Source organism: Strix uralensis, chromosome 1, assembly GCF_047716275.1.
Source record: "Strix uralensis isolate ZFMK-TIS-50842 chromosome 1, bStrUra1, whole genome shotgun sequence".
Classification (NCBI taxonomy): Eukaryota; Metazoa; Chordata; class Aves; order Strigiformes; family Strigidae; genus Strix; species Strix uralensis.
Window position 1 is genome coordinate 133061027 of NC_133972.1, and position 16091 is coordinate 133077117.

The 16091-nt window shown below is 43.3% G+C and overlaps 1 protein-coding gene across 4 annotated transcripts in view; it reads left to right on the forward strand.

Annotated features, from left to right (window-relative positions):
• Positions 1–238: 238 nt before the first annotated feature.
• Positions 239–16091, forward strand: part of FAM110B (family with sequence similarity 110 member B) — a 115872-nt gene continuing 100019 nt past the window's right edge. For all 4 annotated transcript variants that reach the window (XM_074881657.1, XM_074881673.1, XM_074881664.1 and 1 more), the window contains exon 1: positions 239–339. The gene's annotated coding sequence lies outside the window, so the exon portion shown is untranslated. The remainder of the gene's footprint in view (positions 340–16091) is intronic.

Consider the following 16091-nt stretch of genomic DNA (forward strand, 5'->3'; position numbering starts at 1 on the left):
CGGGGCCGGCGGCGCTGGGCGGGCCCCACGCTCCGGCCCCCGCGCTCGGCCCGGCCCGGCCCGGCCCGGCCCGGCTCGGCGGCGTGTCGGGAGGAAGCGCCGGCTGCGCGGCGGGCGGGCGGCCGCCAGCCGCTTGGCTCCCCCGCCCCCCCCCGTCTCCTCCCCTCCGCCGCCGATCCTCCGCCTCCTCCTCCGCCGCCTCCTCCTCCTCCTCCTCCTCCTCCTCCTCCTCCTCCTCCTCCTCGCGGCGGCGGCTCGCTCGGCCCCAGCTTGCGGCTCTTCTCCGCGGCTTCGCCTCGCTCCTCTCTGGGAGGCTCCCGCGCCGCGCTGGCGAGGACGGTAAGGGCGGCAGCGAGGCGCCGGGCCGGGCCGCTGCTCCGGGCGCGGCGGGGCCCGGGGCTGAGCGCGGCGCCGTCCCGCAGCGGTTCCCCGGTTTGCTGGGGGCGGCCCCGGCGAGCGGCTGCGGCGGCGGCAGCAGCGGCGGGCGGGACCCCCCCCCGCCCCCGACCAGCCCCGGCAGCGTCTGGCGGCGGTGCGGGGCTGGCGGCGGCGCCGAGCTGCCCCGGGGACGGGCGGGGGGCGCGCCCCCGCCGGGCGCTGCGGGAGGAGCCGCCCTGCCCTGCCCAACCCTGCCCTGCCCTGCTCTGCCGCCTGGGGTCGGCGGGGCGGGCGGCGCCCTCCGGTGACAGAGAGCAGCCCCCGTGGGTAGGTGCCGCGGGTGGGTGCTCCGCGCGGGAGAGGGGCCCAGCCGGCTCTGTCTCCCGCCTCTGGGGGCGGCCGTTCCGGCCCCACAGCCTGCGAGCGGGTCCGCGGCGGGGCGGGCGGAGCGGTTTGGCTCCTCTGAAATCTCTCGGTAATGTCAGGGGAGAACATATGGCCCAGGAGAAAGCCGGGGGAAGTGATGGGTGTTGGACTCCTGCGAGTGAGTGCCCCGAGTCGGTGCGAAGTGCGAACTTCCTCCCCGGGATGCCTTGGCGGGGGGTGGGGGGTGTGTGTGCCCCCTCGGGGGGGTGTTGGGGGGTGTTGGGTGTGCCCGCTCGGGGGTGGGGGCAATGTGCGCTGTCGGGGGGGTATGTGCCCTGCCGTGGGGATGCGGGGCTGAGCACATGGCTGCCTCCCCGGGGTCGGGGTCTGCCCCGCATCTGTCACAACACCGCCTGGAGCTGGGCCTGCCGGCGCCTGATTTCGTTTCAAAGTGCTAATCTGACCTAAAGAAAACTTTAGCTGGGAGAAGGGAGGAGACTTATCCGAAAGGTAATTTACTTAAACATGGGGTTTTTTCCCCCCTTCTTCCCTTACCCAGACAAGGCATCTTTGAAAAGAAGGAAAAGCAATACAATTATTTGAGTCCTAGGGTCCAATATATATGGCAGCTCATGGGGGAGAGAAGAAGGTTAAAACTTTCAAAGGCCTGGCAATGGCAAATTAACATCTCCAGTGAAGCGTAGTATTAACTTTTTAAAACTTGAATTTTACAGTCATTTGCGTGTTGATCCTTGCTTGTGTTTAAAATCCGCAGTTACTGTGTTTGGATACTGGAGGATGAAACATCTTTGTGCTTAAAATGATAATTCTATTGTGTTTTGTAAGCAGCTAGACAACTTTTATCTTTAATATAGACCTTTTTATCACTTAGCTGTAAGTACTTGCTCTGTTTGTAAACCTGCCACTGATCTGTTGGGTGACTTTGCAAAGATCACTTCAGTTCAACTTTCTTTTTTTGTAAAATGCATGTATCGATTTAATATGGTAGTGGGTCAAATTTGGCATTTATAATTTATTTCACATTCATACCTATGTGCCTTAAGAGCCATGCTTTATAAAGCAACTTAACCTTGGTTCTGCCTGTAAAGCCTGCTAGTTGATCTTGGGGTGTGGTGTACGGGGGGTGCACAGCTTGGCTTGTGTGTAATGTTAAGTGTCCTACTTACTTAAAAATGTGGAGAGCTCTAAAAGGGTCAATGTAATCCATACCACACGTGCGCTCAACTGACCTAGAATTAACAAGATAAAACAGTTTTAAGCACTTCTGGAATAAAAGGTGACGTGTTATTTCCTTGTGTGTGACTAACAATTGTTTTTTCAAAGTGTCCAGTGCCACGATCCTCAGTTTAGAGGCTGAACACCCCACTTGTGCAGAGGCTTGGCTCGAGCTAGTGAGAGGCTGGTAGTGAGAGCAGGAGGCACCAGCAGCGTGAATGTGCTCCCTGGGGAGATGTACTTTTGGTGACAGTGGCCAGGGGAGGTGGGTGCGGAGACTGCCAGCAGTCCTTCAGAGGCCATGATGTGGGACTGTTGGAGTTGACAGAGCTGTACACCCTGCCGGGGCCCCCATTTTATGTGGGTTAATAACTTACGATGTCAGTTGATATTTCATGCTGTGGTACTGAGTTTCCCCTCTGTGGCTTCAGGCTCTTTGGGCAGGCAAGGTGCCTGTGTGCTGCAGTGTAGATGCAGGTATACCAGGAATGTGGTGGTTAGTGTGATTTACTGCCTCGATGGAACTGATAGCCTATACCAGCAAGTTCACTCTGTTGTACAGAAGGCCTAGACTGCCCTCATGCCAGTGTATCCATGTTAAGAAAACTGTATCATAAGCTAAAGTTAAGTGGGAAACAGTGTTTTCTAGATTCATACGGAGATCATTTGCTGTCACTTTGCCAGAGTGGTTCCTTATGTGTCCTGCTGTAGCACCTGGCCATCAGCGCCCTCCTTCCCTGCTCCTCCTAGGCTTGTGGTGCGCACGCTGGAGACATCAGATCTCAAATTGTTGCTGGAGGCGCTTAATATGGGTGCAGTCTTCTAGTGGACAGGCAATGGCTTTCTGTTAGAGGTTCATGTTATGCTTCAAAATCTGGAGGGCTAATGTTGATTTAGTGAGGCAAAACAGAGTCAAATTATAGAACAGAGCCTCACAAATGTGTTCTGGTTGCTCAGAGCTACAGAGCACATTTGAGATGCCATGCTAATGTATAAAAGGAAGATGTTTCTCAAATGTGATTTTGTGAGCATGCTTCCCAGTGGTGACATAGTTAGATTGGAAATTGGTACACTGAAATATCGTAGGGGAGATTTTGGTCATTAATTGTAGTGGAATGCAGAGTAAAGAAGGCTCATGTTTACAGCCTGCCCAGAACTAGAAGGCATATCTTTGAACTCTGGGTAAGGAATGTCTCTGGTCTCTCCGTGGCTGACACTGGGTCTTGCTTTCCCCTGCTAGGTTACGGCTCCGTTCCACAAGGACTTAAGCACATGTGTTGATTAGCTACAAGTTAATAATTTTAAATTAAACTGAAGGATAAATATATGTCAGCTACAAACTGTTTTTATTTCAAGGAAGTTTTAGCAGGGCAAGTTCTGATAAGTTAGAGTAACTAGTTTGTGAAGTCCACATGACTGAAAACCTGTAGGAGTCAGAGGTTTATTTTAAAAAAAAAAAAGCTTGGACTGTCTTAAATGGAAGGTACAACAACTGCTTGAAAACTCCATTTTAAGGAGGAGGAAAAGCTTGCCAAGTGGGGCTGCAGACCTTGCTGCGAGAATAAGATACTGCAAATTACTAGAAAACCTGTAAGGAATGAAGCAAAGGAGGGGATTGATCATTGGAGAGCAGAAACTGCAGGGATAGCATGTGAATTGCCAAAAGCTAGATCATGAAGAAATTTAAGATGAAGAGGAAAAAAATTAGAAGAGAACTTGGCTATGATGTTGTGAGGACCAGGCTATAGCTGAAAAATATGTCTAATGGCTCCAAAATTAGCAGTTGTAGTCAGTTTTAGATAGGAATGAGGATTTGAACATGGGATAGAGTGCCGAACACAAATGAACCAGACTAAACGTTTTGTGCCTGCTTCCAGATTTAATTTAGTCAAAGTAGGGAAGCAAAGGGTCTCTGCTTTAGGGGTCTGAAAGAGTTGGCGCAGAACACTGGAGCCAGGTTAAAAAAAAAAAAAAAGGATCAGTTGTTGTCTGTCAAGTTGGGTGTAGCAGCTGTGATAGCTATATAGCAAAAGAGGTATACTTCTGTTTATTTTAAAAGAAGAGAATGGTATCTGTTTACACATTTTACTCTGGTCTTAATAGTATCAAGGATTTAGAACAAATTGGGAATGGATAAAGTAATTAAGTATACAAAGATAAGTGGAAAATAGGATAAAATGTATCATGGATCTGCCACAACTAGGTTATGGAAGACTAAAGTCATATTATTACTGGTTAAATGCTGAGTGTCCTAGACAAAAAGAGCAGAAGGCTTTAGTTGGACATGTGTACACCATGGCGCGACACTGAAAATGACTAAATTGAAAGTATGAGGCTTGGCTAAAGAATGGTGAGGTAGCTTGGGAGAGCAGCCTGAAGGAGAGATTGTTACTTTGTCTGCATGAATAAAGGAATCATTGCTCTTGATAGGTATTAGTGGGAGGCTGGTCTTTTTGCTTCACCACAGTGGCTGAGATAATTCTGTGCAAAGGATGGCTGCTGATGAGGCAAAGTTAGGACACATAGTCAGCACCGAGCAGGGTTGGATTATTGCACAGGAAGAACTAACTGAATGTCTGTGATGACTGAAGCAATAGGAATGAGAGGAAGTTAAATAGCTCTAAAAACGAAGTTATCTACTGAGTGATTATTCACAACACATCTGCTATCAGTTGGCAGGTCATCCCTTAAAACGGGCCTGGAGGAAGAGGCCTGAATGCCATTGTCCAACAGGGATGACTCTGTTCGATGGTAAGCATGAAATGAAAGCAAATGTGATCCTCAGTGAGAGCTCTTCGGTGGAGATAGGCAAGTTATTATGCAAGGCATTAGGGAGACTTCATGTCAAATACCGTACATGGTTCTGGTCACTTATGTACGGAAAATACTAAATTCTAGTGGAACATATACAGGGACATCCAGGCTACAAAGATGATGGGGTGTGAACAGTCTGGAGTTAGATGAGAGACCAAAACTTAAGCTACACTGGCTTTTGTAGCTTAGTAATGGCAAAGAGGGGAGATAACAGATGCTTATAAATTCCTAGGGGCAAATTCTTGGAGAAGAGGACGGGTCATAAACTGAAGGCTCCTCTGCAATTTTGGATTAAAAACTTGACCTACAGGAGGATGATTTCATGGCTTGTTGAATGAATGTTAGACTATTGTACATGGGGAATTCAAAATGAGTTTCCTAACTGTCAGATTTTGGATGCCCTCACAGCTGTACATCTCTTAAGTCCCAGTTTGTGATTAAGTTTGCATGTGACTGTTAAGGAAATGGGCAGTTCAGGTAATTCAAGGTACCTTAAATTTTATGCTTTGGTCTTCACTACTAATCAACAGAAATAGAATACACTTCAGTGAAGGAGGTGTGATGAGCAGAGGTACTTATTTTTGGGGCGTATGTATTGTCCCATCACTTGATGGTGAGCAGAATTTATAACAAGGAAAAATTGCCATCTATGGCATTAGTAGCTGCTGCTTTTTCTTCTCTTTTTAGTGTATAATGGAGTGGAATCAAGTATAACTCATAAAATATTAAAGATAACAACAAATTAATATGCGTGGGACAGAAAAATGCATAAATGGATGTGCAGGCTAGAGGTCAGGATGGCTGACTTGAACCCATAAATAAATAAAAGGATTATGCTCTCCTGTTGAGTGTGTTCCCATATCTATCCTCTGCCTGACTTCATGCTCTCTGGTCTTAGGAGCGCTCCGTGACAGTGTCTGCATACTCTTGTTTGAGGACCGTGAACAGGCGTAGGGAGGCATTGCCTGGGGAGGGACTCAGAGCCTTGTGCAGTAGGTGAAGGACAGGACTGCTGAAGACCTGGTGTGGGGACTCCCAGCCGGGAGGATGTGTGATTGTCTGTGGCTTCATTTTGCAGGTGTAGTACCTGACCTAGGCACTGGTGCTGAGCTGTGGAGAGGCCAGCACAACCTTACCACCAGGGACAAATTGAGGTATGAGATATGCCAGTTCAGACACTTTCTGTAGTAAAACTGTTGAAGACTTGTCTGGTACACACTGAAGAGGCATGTGCCTCATAGAAAGTGTAATGATGGTGTGTGCAGTTTGAAGGTTACACCATGTTGACTTAATTTGACCTTTGCTGTAGCATCAGGATCTGTCCATTTAAAAGCTCTCCTGTAGCTGGCCTTTGTACACCCACTCAAACTTCTGGAAGTTTTGAGGTAACTCTTCAAAAAGGAAGAAGAGTGTATATCATCTCTGTGGATGTGTCGTGAGAAGAATCATTGAAAAAATAAGGTGCTTTGAGTGTGTTTGTACATCACAGCATGACTGGTGTCTTGATATTGTTTTATGTCTATTTGTTTTGAATTTATAAGTCAGGTGTCTTACTTCCTTAGAAATAATTCTGTTGCAAACTCCTTCCCGGCATAGTGTATTAAAAATCTGAACTATTAAATTTCAGGTGTTTGCTTTAAATGCATGTGTGTTTTTTTCTTTAAAGAGGAGCTGTGTAATGAGCTCAATGTGTCAGCATCTCCCATAGGAAATAAACATGAAGAGATTGTGTTGAGCCATCAAAAGAATAATTTAACAATCCCAGGGAAAATTGATTTTATTGTCCTGGTAGCTTTTAGCATGTATTATTAGGCTATTCGCTTATTGTGATCTTTCATTTGCTCCTATTTCTCTTTTATATGAGTGTTGGGTGTATCATTAAAAAAGATGAGACTAGGACTATACTTTGCATTTGTATAGAATCTTTCACTTGACAGCCTTCAAGTTCCAAATATTAATGGATGGAAAAGTTATTTTAGATTTACAAAGGAGAGATTCAACCTAAATTCAAACAGCCTCTAGCAAATGAGAGAACAGAGCCCTTGTCTCCTGATGCTTTGCTGTGTTCTTTAAAAACAAAATCACTCAAATAATTTCCTGTTACAATTTGAAGTCTTGGAAAAGTCTGCATTAAGAAATGGGAGGAAGTGTTTTAAGACTTTATTGGACAGGGAAGATAACAGCACCATCCAGTATTTTCTACAGCTCAAGCAAGTGGAAAGGAATATCCTCCTTCTTGTTAATAATAGGTCAAGGAACTGTGTGCTTGTGGTGAGCATGGTCAGACTGGGAAGCAGAGAAATGGATTGGAGCAAGTGGTGTAAGAGATAGAGGTAAAACCTGCAACATGCACACGTGAAAGAATACAAGAGAGAAAATGTGATTGAGAAAATGACAATTATGGAAAGACTGTGAATGAACAAACGGGTGAACAGGTAAATGAAGGAGAAACGCTTATATATTACATATGAACTCAGTATGCACATTAACTTGTGTCCAAATTAAATGGGAAAGCTCATGTTTTATTCATTGCTGTGATGTAACTGTGGGATAGCTATTAGCTGCTTGGGGTTGCACTGTTTAGAAAAGCGTATTTTGAGTGAATAGAGGTTACAGCAGGGAAGGAACAAAGCAGAACCTTAGAGGTAAACTGCAGGAGAACCTTTTAGATGTGAGTATCTGTAAATTACATGGTGTCTTGCATAGTTCAAAAACAAAGCAAAGGAAAAGAAGAATTGTAGACAGAAGAACAGGGAAGGAAATGTGGTTCTGGATCCTTCCACTGGTTTAACTTTCAGATTTCCTCATGGTGGCTTTTTGTGCAAATAGGAGCTAAAGGAGTGTTCTTCTGCTGTGAAAGGACCATTGGTAACAGAGTCTTTCTGTGTCCAGTACCTCTACACAGTATTAGACGAGTCTGTTTTAAATAACTACCTGAATTCATGAGTGGACCCAGACCTTTGGATTTGTAACGACCTTTGTATGTTGTCTTTCTCTATTTGACAAGTTAATCTGTGCATGTTACGGTTTGGAAGGTCAGGGGGCCACTAGAAACAAAACTGTTTCTCGTGTGTATGTGTGCACATGTATAGGCAGCTTAAACAGGATGGAGGAGAATCATTTCAGTAGTGGTTGGGTAGAGCACTTCTGAGATGGTGATGATAATATTTTATTTGTACTTTGTGTATATGTATAAAAAGTAATTTTGCTGTGATTTATTTTACAGACTGTTATTTCTCTTCTTGTCCACCTTCAGTGGTTTTAGACCAGCTTTTTAATATCTTAAGAACATCTTGCTGCTTTCCATGCATGCACATACTTGAAGACTACATTTAGAAAAATTCAAACTTAATACTAACATTTGTAAATTAGTCATGTAAGTACAAGTAGTTAAAATGTGATAGATTTCACTTGCATGTTGTATTTACTTGCAAGATTGTTATTATGTGTGTTGTTTCACCTTTCTGAGCTGTGGTATTTCTGAAGTATATTACTGTTGAGTTCTCTCAGTGTGTTAGTTTTGGATGTTGAATGATAATTGTGGTGAGTGACAATCCTGACTGAATTTAAATGGTAGGCAGTGTGAATGGGGACTTCATGGATTGCTTTTGCTCTGTTTGGATAGATGTTATTTTCTCACTGAAGATCACTTGTGGCTGTCAGACTTCTTTCTACATAGTAAAACTTGATACAATATATAGGGACTTACTGATAAATCAGTTAATTCCATTGATTAATATCCGATAATCAGAAACTAGAATCCCAGTTCTGGAACACATAAAACTTCTGCTGTGCATTTGTATAAATGCTTGGGGAACATTTGCAGATGTAAAGGTCAGCTCACTCAGGTTTCCTTCAAGACCTCCAGACATGCTGAAGGATTTTGGATGTTTTAATTAGTTTTTTTCCTTTATTTATTGTTACTGTGTTGTCCTCACCTTGCAGCATTTGCTGTGCAAGTTCAGAGACTTACTCCCATTGTAGTATTGGGTTCTGTTTCAGTAAACGAAATGATGCATGTTAGGTTGAGCTTCAGAAGTTCTAGGAGAAGTAAATCTCTCAAATCTTTTTGTATTTAAAGCCCCACACTTCAGGTCTTTTTTTTCCTCTTTCTTCCTGTTTGATAGACTGTGAGGAAAAGGAGAAACTGACTCTAATGAAGCACATCATATAGGAATGCACAGTGTAAGTGCTTGAATTTGGAGAGAAAATGTTGTTTTCCTCTGATCTTTGCTATAAAGGTTTGAGGTGTTCACTTGTGATTGTAATAAACAAATTTGTTTATTTAGGAAAAAATCTTAACTGATTTTTATTTTTTTCTGATGGCCCGTTTATTAAAGGAAGTTTGTGCTATCACAAAGTTTCTATTTTAGGAATGAGATATCTCCTTTTTTTTTCCTGTTTAATTGAAGGATGATCAGTGTAATTTCTGTCTTCCTTCCCTCTCCATCCCCCTTAAAACAAAACAAAACCTTCAGTCCTTAAACAAAAGTGTCTTTGTTTTTACATTTGTCTTATGAAATTGCTTAAATCCTTTGGGAAAAGCTTTCCTCTCACAGGAAGAAGGGGGGAAAAAAAACCCCAAACCTTCTAAAGCCAAAACCAGCAAGCCTGCTACCAGACATCACAATGTTTTGCTATCTGAATAGTAGCAGATTGCATAAAAGAAGCAATTTCTCATCTTAATGAATGAAAAATGCAATTGCAGAAATGCACACAAATAGACATATGGTTTTCACTTACCAAATGTAAAATTGGTAGCATTCAGAGCAAAAATTTGCTGCCTACCTTTCTTGGAGCTTCTTTGGGCTGTCACTGTCAGGAGTGGAACTTTAAATGGGATATTTCAAAGCTCTGAGAGATGGGAAGAACAACTGCTCTCTGCTGGCCTTTCTGATATTTTTTTTTTTTTAATTTGAAACCTTGGCTCTACATCTTTGGGCTGTTCTGATGCTGTGGCTCCAGTTCTGAAGCCATCCATCCTAGTGCACTAGGCAGATGTGTGAATTAGCTTTTCATGATCTAGGAACATGGCAACTGACAGCAAATGTGAGTTAAGTGAGAGAATGAGCTATAAAGACCAAGAACTAGGCGAAATACCACCCTGCTAATTTGTCTGCATGGGCTTTATCCAGAAAATATACTGAAGTACAGGAGTGCTGATGAGATAGAATGAGATTATTGCAGCAGACTTTCTCCCAAATGTCATAAAAATGCAAAATCAAGTCAGTGGCCTACTATTCTCAATCGCCTGTATTAGTATGTGAACTGGAGGGATCAAGGATGAAGGAAAACTTGTAAATGCTGAATGTGAATGAAAACATAAGGAGGCCTCTCAACGCCAGGAGGTAAGGGCTTATTTTCTGTAGGATAGGAAATCAGACACTGGACTGAAACAGTGATATAGAACTGTCCTAGAGGACACCTTTGTTAGCATTATACGGAGGATTTGGAGTATGGTGGCCTCCCTGCGATCCAGTGGCGCCTCATATAGCATCTCCTCTCATCTCAAGCAGCTGTTGGACTCTGCCTGACATTCCCTCTGTTCATGCCCTGCATTGCTGCTGTCCCCTTTCTGTCCCCAGAGGCTGTGCTGCATGAACATTTACAGCACGTGCTTGGCTTCAATGTGTTTGTAACCTGTGTAATCACTGTAATTTTGATACTGTGCAGCCATGAAACAGCTGTGTCCTCATGACTGACTTGTCCATAGCATGAGGGTGAACCTGCCTGTTGTTTCCTGAATTGACTTTTATACCCTAACGTCACAGGTACACATGCTTGTCCTTCCGCTGCCGGGGAGGGGAACTGTGCACTCTGTGGTGCCTTCCGGAGTAGCGTCCTTACCACTCAGAGAGAGGCATGTGCAGAGATGATTGTATGGACGTTCACCTTATATTTGAAATGTTTTTAAGTGTTCTTCATGAAGACTAGACTGGAGAATTACAGGCTTTGGAGAGGTAGAAGCTGAATTAACTCATGCTTTGCTGGCTAAGCAGCATTAATGTTTTCATTACTTGGCCTAAAATGGAGTAGGTAAAAGCTGCAGGGAGAGGCCCTGTCCCACAGCTGTGCTGGGTTTAATAAAAGATAGGATTTCTCCTTCTAAAATCTCGTTATCCACGAACTGCTGTGAAGGTATCAAATGATGCTGTTTAGATTGTTGCAATCAACTAATTTGATTTCCATATTACTTCTGGATGACTGTTACTGAAAAGACTTTTTCTGAGGTACCCTGCCCCAATATGAAATCAGATCCCCACACTCTACCTCCTACGTACATTTTACTGCATCGTGTGGGCTGTACTGCTCAGCCAGAGAGTAGAGAGGGATATTTGCCTCCTGCGCTATCATTACAGTCAATACTAATCAAATGCTAATAATGACAGTAGGCTTGCTTTACTGCCAAATAGCAGGATGATATTATATATTTTGGTCAGAGGGGATTGATGGAGCTGTAGAGTGGAAGAGCTGCCCACCCTATAGACCCATGCTCACTCTCCCAGTGCCCTTCCTTCCTATTTTGCTGTGGGGCCAAAACATTTTCCCTGAAAACTGTTTCCTGTAGGCGTTACAGCTGAGGTGGGCTAAGGTGGAGACTGGATGTACAAAGACTGGTATCAGAAAAGCCCTGGCAGTATTTGCACCTGATAATTGTGTTGTGGCTTAGGAGTGGACATGATTAGTATTGCAGTGCTGCTGCAGGTCAGTGTCATGTCACCCATTGCTGTGGTTTAAGTCTGAAAGAATTGCAGTGTGAGTTGGACCAGGAGGCAACGAGGCAGTTTGTATTATGGCAGTTGTGATACAGATACTGTCTAATGCAAAGTGGGCTGCTGTGAGGTTCCAGTCTTTCTGCTATGTCTTTCCCATGCCTAGAACTTCCACTAATTTAAAGTTGATTTTCTAATGAGAACCAAAACCTGTTCCTTAATCAGTGTGATTTGCTTTCATGGACTACTTCATTCAACTTAGTGCAAATTGTGGAAGCTGTCTAATATTTGAAAATGAAGTCAGCTGTTCTTGATGTTGAACCAGACTGAAGCTAGCAATCCCTGTGAAATCCTCCTTCAATGAAGTGTAATTTGGTACCATAATATACTGCACTGAAAGAAGCAATAAAGTAGTTCTACACTTAGTCTTTTTTACATTACAATTCTGGAGTTGGAACAGTGGATTTATCATTGTTTCCCTAATACCGTTTTCTTCTTAGTAGGCAATACATAGAACACTGAATTTTTAAAATCCGCTTTAACTGATACATTGGAGTGGAGAAAATATCCTCTTGTTCTCTGTAGAACAGTCACGGGGATACAACTTTTTTTGTCTTTATTTGAAGCTGTTTTGCAGAGTTGCACAGAGCTGCAAGAGATCTTCTTAGGCTGGGATTTTTCTAATTCAATGTCAGAACTCACTTTTTCATACTTGCAGATTGTGGTCTCTGACAATGAGATATACCTCACTTTAGTTCTGTTTATCTTGTTCATCAAGTCAGACAGCTCTTACAATTATTATCCATGATCAACTAGCTCATTGTCATGACAATTAATAAAAGTATAAATGAGAATGTAAGAAATTCTGTGGTTGCCGCCCTACAGACTTCACCGGCACCTCTACCGAGTGTTCTCCAAGGATAAGGCAGAGGTTGGCAAGGATATGGAGGAGGGAATTACAGTGCTAGAGTATGGCTGGGTTACTTCTGGCTGCTGTGCTTTGTACCTCTGAAGGCTCCTTGGAAAGGAGTGTGCCATTGGATTGCTGTCCAGTGTCCCTTTTTTTGTTAGTATTATCATGTCTTTGATCACAGCTTCACAGCCTTTGGCAGCTTAAAGTGCAGGAGAGTGTCTTTCCCCTGCTGAGAAATTGCAGAACATACCTACTTAATTGTTCTCAATTACATGATGGTTTTTGTTTCAACCAGTTCTTTTCTGATTTGGGAAGAAAAGGGATGTGTTCTTCATGATGAGGGATATTTTCTACATGGAAAAACCCGTGTACAGCTTTTTCAGATGATTTAAAAACACATTTCAAAACCAATCTGAAATATCTTGAATTATGTAGTTGGTCTTCTGCTTCAATACGTATGAAATGTAAAGTGACGTAAAATGAAGATGTCTGGTTTATTATGTTGTCTGCTCATAAAATACAACTAACTAGTCACAAGGGAAAATCTTGGGGGAAAAGATTCAAATTAAGTACTACCTTACTGTCTGTTGTTACTTTTCTGTTGTCTTAAATTTTTTTCAGTTAGAGATTGTTAGAAGAAAAAAAAATTCTAGGACGTGTATTTAAACTAACCATTAATGCTTCATTTTTGATGTCTAATACTTTTACCTTTATGCTAATGTATGTATATGAACAGGTCAGGACTTGACCTATATAGTAAAAGTTAATTTACTCCTATGTACATTGCATGGTGTGGGTATTTAAATAGGAAGGGGGGGGGGGGGGGGAAGATGAACTAGTGCCTGGTGCAGTAATTATAGCTGGAGACTGACACTTGTGAAAGGAGTGCAGCTGTCAAAATAGCCACCATATGATGCCATTTTTTCCTGTCCCTGCTGTAAAGGCAGCTCGTGGAGACACATCTGCAGCTCAGCAGAGGCTGAGTGCTCACTCAGGGCAGAGTCTTTCTGCAGTCCTCCATTTGGTCTCGATGGCAGGATGCTTGTGTTGAGCTTGTCCTTGAAGTGGGGTGCACCTTATGGCCATGCTCCCCAATGCTTTTGAGAAGAGGCAGCTGCTGGAAAGTGCTGCAGCTCCTTGCTGTGCCCCAGATCCGGGCTTCCTGTGGTAGCCCGTGGTACGTGGCCTGGCCTGCCTCTCCCCTGGGATCGGGGCATGGCTGGCATCTGGGTTGGACCACAGGGTCTACCTAGCCATCCTTCCTGGATCCTTTGGTGTCCCCTACCTCTGGTTCTGTGAGGGATGCTCAACAGGAGAGTCACAGCTGACTTCGAGGGCTGATGTGCCAGGAGCTCAACCATGCAGAGCACTTGCAGGTCGTAGTCAGGTTTTGCATCATAGATAGAAAGTAGCTATCCCTTCAGATAAAACACCATGAGAATATACAAAACGATATTCCCAGGAAAACGCGCATGCATGAGAGAGGGAAAAGAAGTTGTCAGAGATCTCTGGTTTTGTGATTTGCACCACTGATGGTGGAACCTGCAGCATTCCTTGGCATTCAAGAAACGTTATGTGGATGTTTGCAGGTAATCTTGAGTCATCTTGGAGGCAAAAGACTGAATCCTCGTCCTCATTCCTTGGTATTTTTGCCATAATGTGATGGTGTCCACATGTGTACACGCACAAATAATATTCTTTGTTTAAAAGTCCTAAATGTTTCTGTAGGGACCTGATCTAATCTTCTAGATGAGCTTTCCCTTTCTGCAGCTGGTTTGGACTGAATCTGGGGAAACAGTTACAGTACATGGTCCGCATCCAAAGGAGAAGCGTTGCTCCTCTGAGGACCATTAGCTGTAGTAGAAACATAGTCCTTAGCGGTGGGGCTGGGCTCAAACTCATGTCCTGCCCTGGGCTTTGGAGAGGTTGTCCATGAGTCCTGAGCTATGGCGTTGCTTCCCCATATCTTCTGAAGGGCACTGAACAGACTAGTGACAAGGCAGCATGAGGTGAAATGTATTTCCTGGGTCTCTCTTGGGTATCTCTCTTAAAATAGCTCAACTGCTTTTGCTTTTCACCTGATATCTGTCCTGAGTTGCTTTGTCTGGAAGTAGTTACTTCTTGTAGAAGTTCTTGCTGGTGGTATAAGATAACTTGGCAACATCTATGAGAGAACAGTTATATGGGAAAGAGGTTATTTTGAGATTTTTGTCTTATCTGGAAAACCACCAAAAGCTGGGAAGTGCAAAATACGTGTGGGGTTTTTTTCCCCTGAAATTTCACACTGCTTTTCAAAATAAATTCTTCTGCCTTTAAGTGGGTGAGTCCTTGCTCAAAAGTAGTGATTCCCAAATGTTCATATTTGAGCCAGGAATGAAATCTTTTTTTCTGGAATCTCTTCAGAGCCTGCCTTTGAGAGAGAAAGAATTTAGTCTTCTTTTAGAGATTTTATTCTCTTTATAGAATGTAATGGGTTTGCTTTTCAAAGGAAAAACTGAGAATTGCAGTGAAGATGCTCTGTTGCATTTTTGGCTCAATTTTATGCAGCATAAAGCTGTTTAGCATTTAATACAGTAAACTGTTTAAAAGGATAAGTTATATAATTACCGTGAACTTTTAAATAACCATTAGTATTAGTACTTGATTGTCAGTAACAGCACACTAATAATATTCAGAAATTAGCAGATACAAAATAACTATCTGAGCCTTTCCTCCTACTAAACTGAAAATCAAGGATGTGGCTTCATAAGTAGGAAAATGGTTGCAAATATAGTCTGATCTTTTAAAGGCATTGTTTGATTTTCTTTTTGTTTATGCATATTTGCATATCTTAATTATGTAAAAGTCTTCAGTTTGGAAGCTGAAGTGCAATTTTATTTCTCCAAGTATCTTTTTAGTATCAGCTCAGTGAGTGCCAGTTTTTAGGAGCTTGTTAACTTGCATACAGCATAAAACTCTTCATATACTTAAAAATGTGATCCTGTAGTTTCATTTCAAACAAAGAAGCATGCCTATGGTGTATGGAAATGAGTAAGTTCTCCCTTGCTCTGTGATATCTGTTGGTGGACTGTCGCAGACTCTTCAGGCAAGAAAAGTACCTAGTAGTAGAATGCCAAGTGGTATTAAACCAGTCCTGATGCCAATCGGCTTGTCATGTGTGCTTGAGAGGGAAAGGTCAGAAAATAGCTTGCAAACATTTCCACTGTAATTTATTGTCAGTGTTAGCTACAAATGGGGTAGGAGTCGAACCCAGTTTATGGATAAATCTCACTAAATTAAATTCTACTCCATTTTAAGAGAAGCAGCACCAAATGTAAGCGAAATGTCTCTTGCTGCTTTGGTATTTAAACTTTTATGATAAAATGGCTTAGAACTGAAAGCAGTAGTTTCAGTCTCAGTGGAAAAATGGAGACTTCTCAAAGCTGCTGCACTGGAAAGGATCTCGTTCTCTGTGGTGGTTCTTTTTTATTGCACTCTATGCCAAACCTATGATCACAGGATTTAGAAACCTCTCTCCATGCACTCTTTAATAGTGGCCCAATCTTTCCATGAAACAAAATGGGTCTGTGGACTTCTGATGTTCGTTTAGCTCCCAGGTGCACTGGAAGAGCTCCCAGTTAGAGACGGTGGGAATTCCTGAGGTCCTGAGCCCAGCTGGAAGTTTCCTGCTC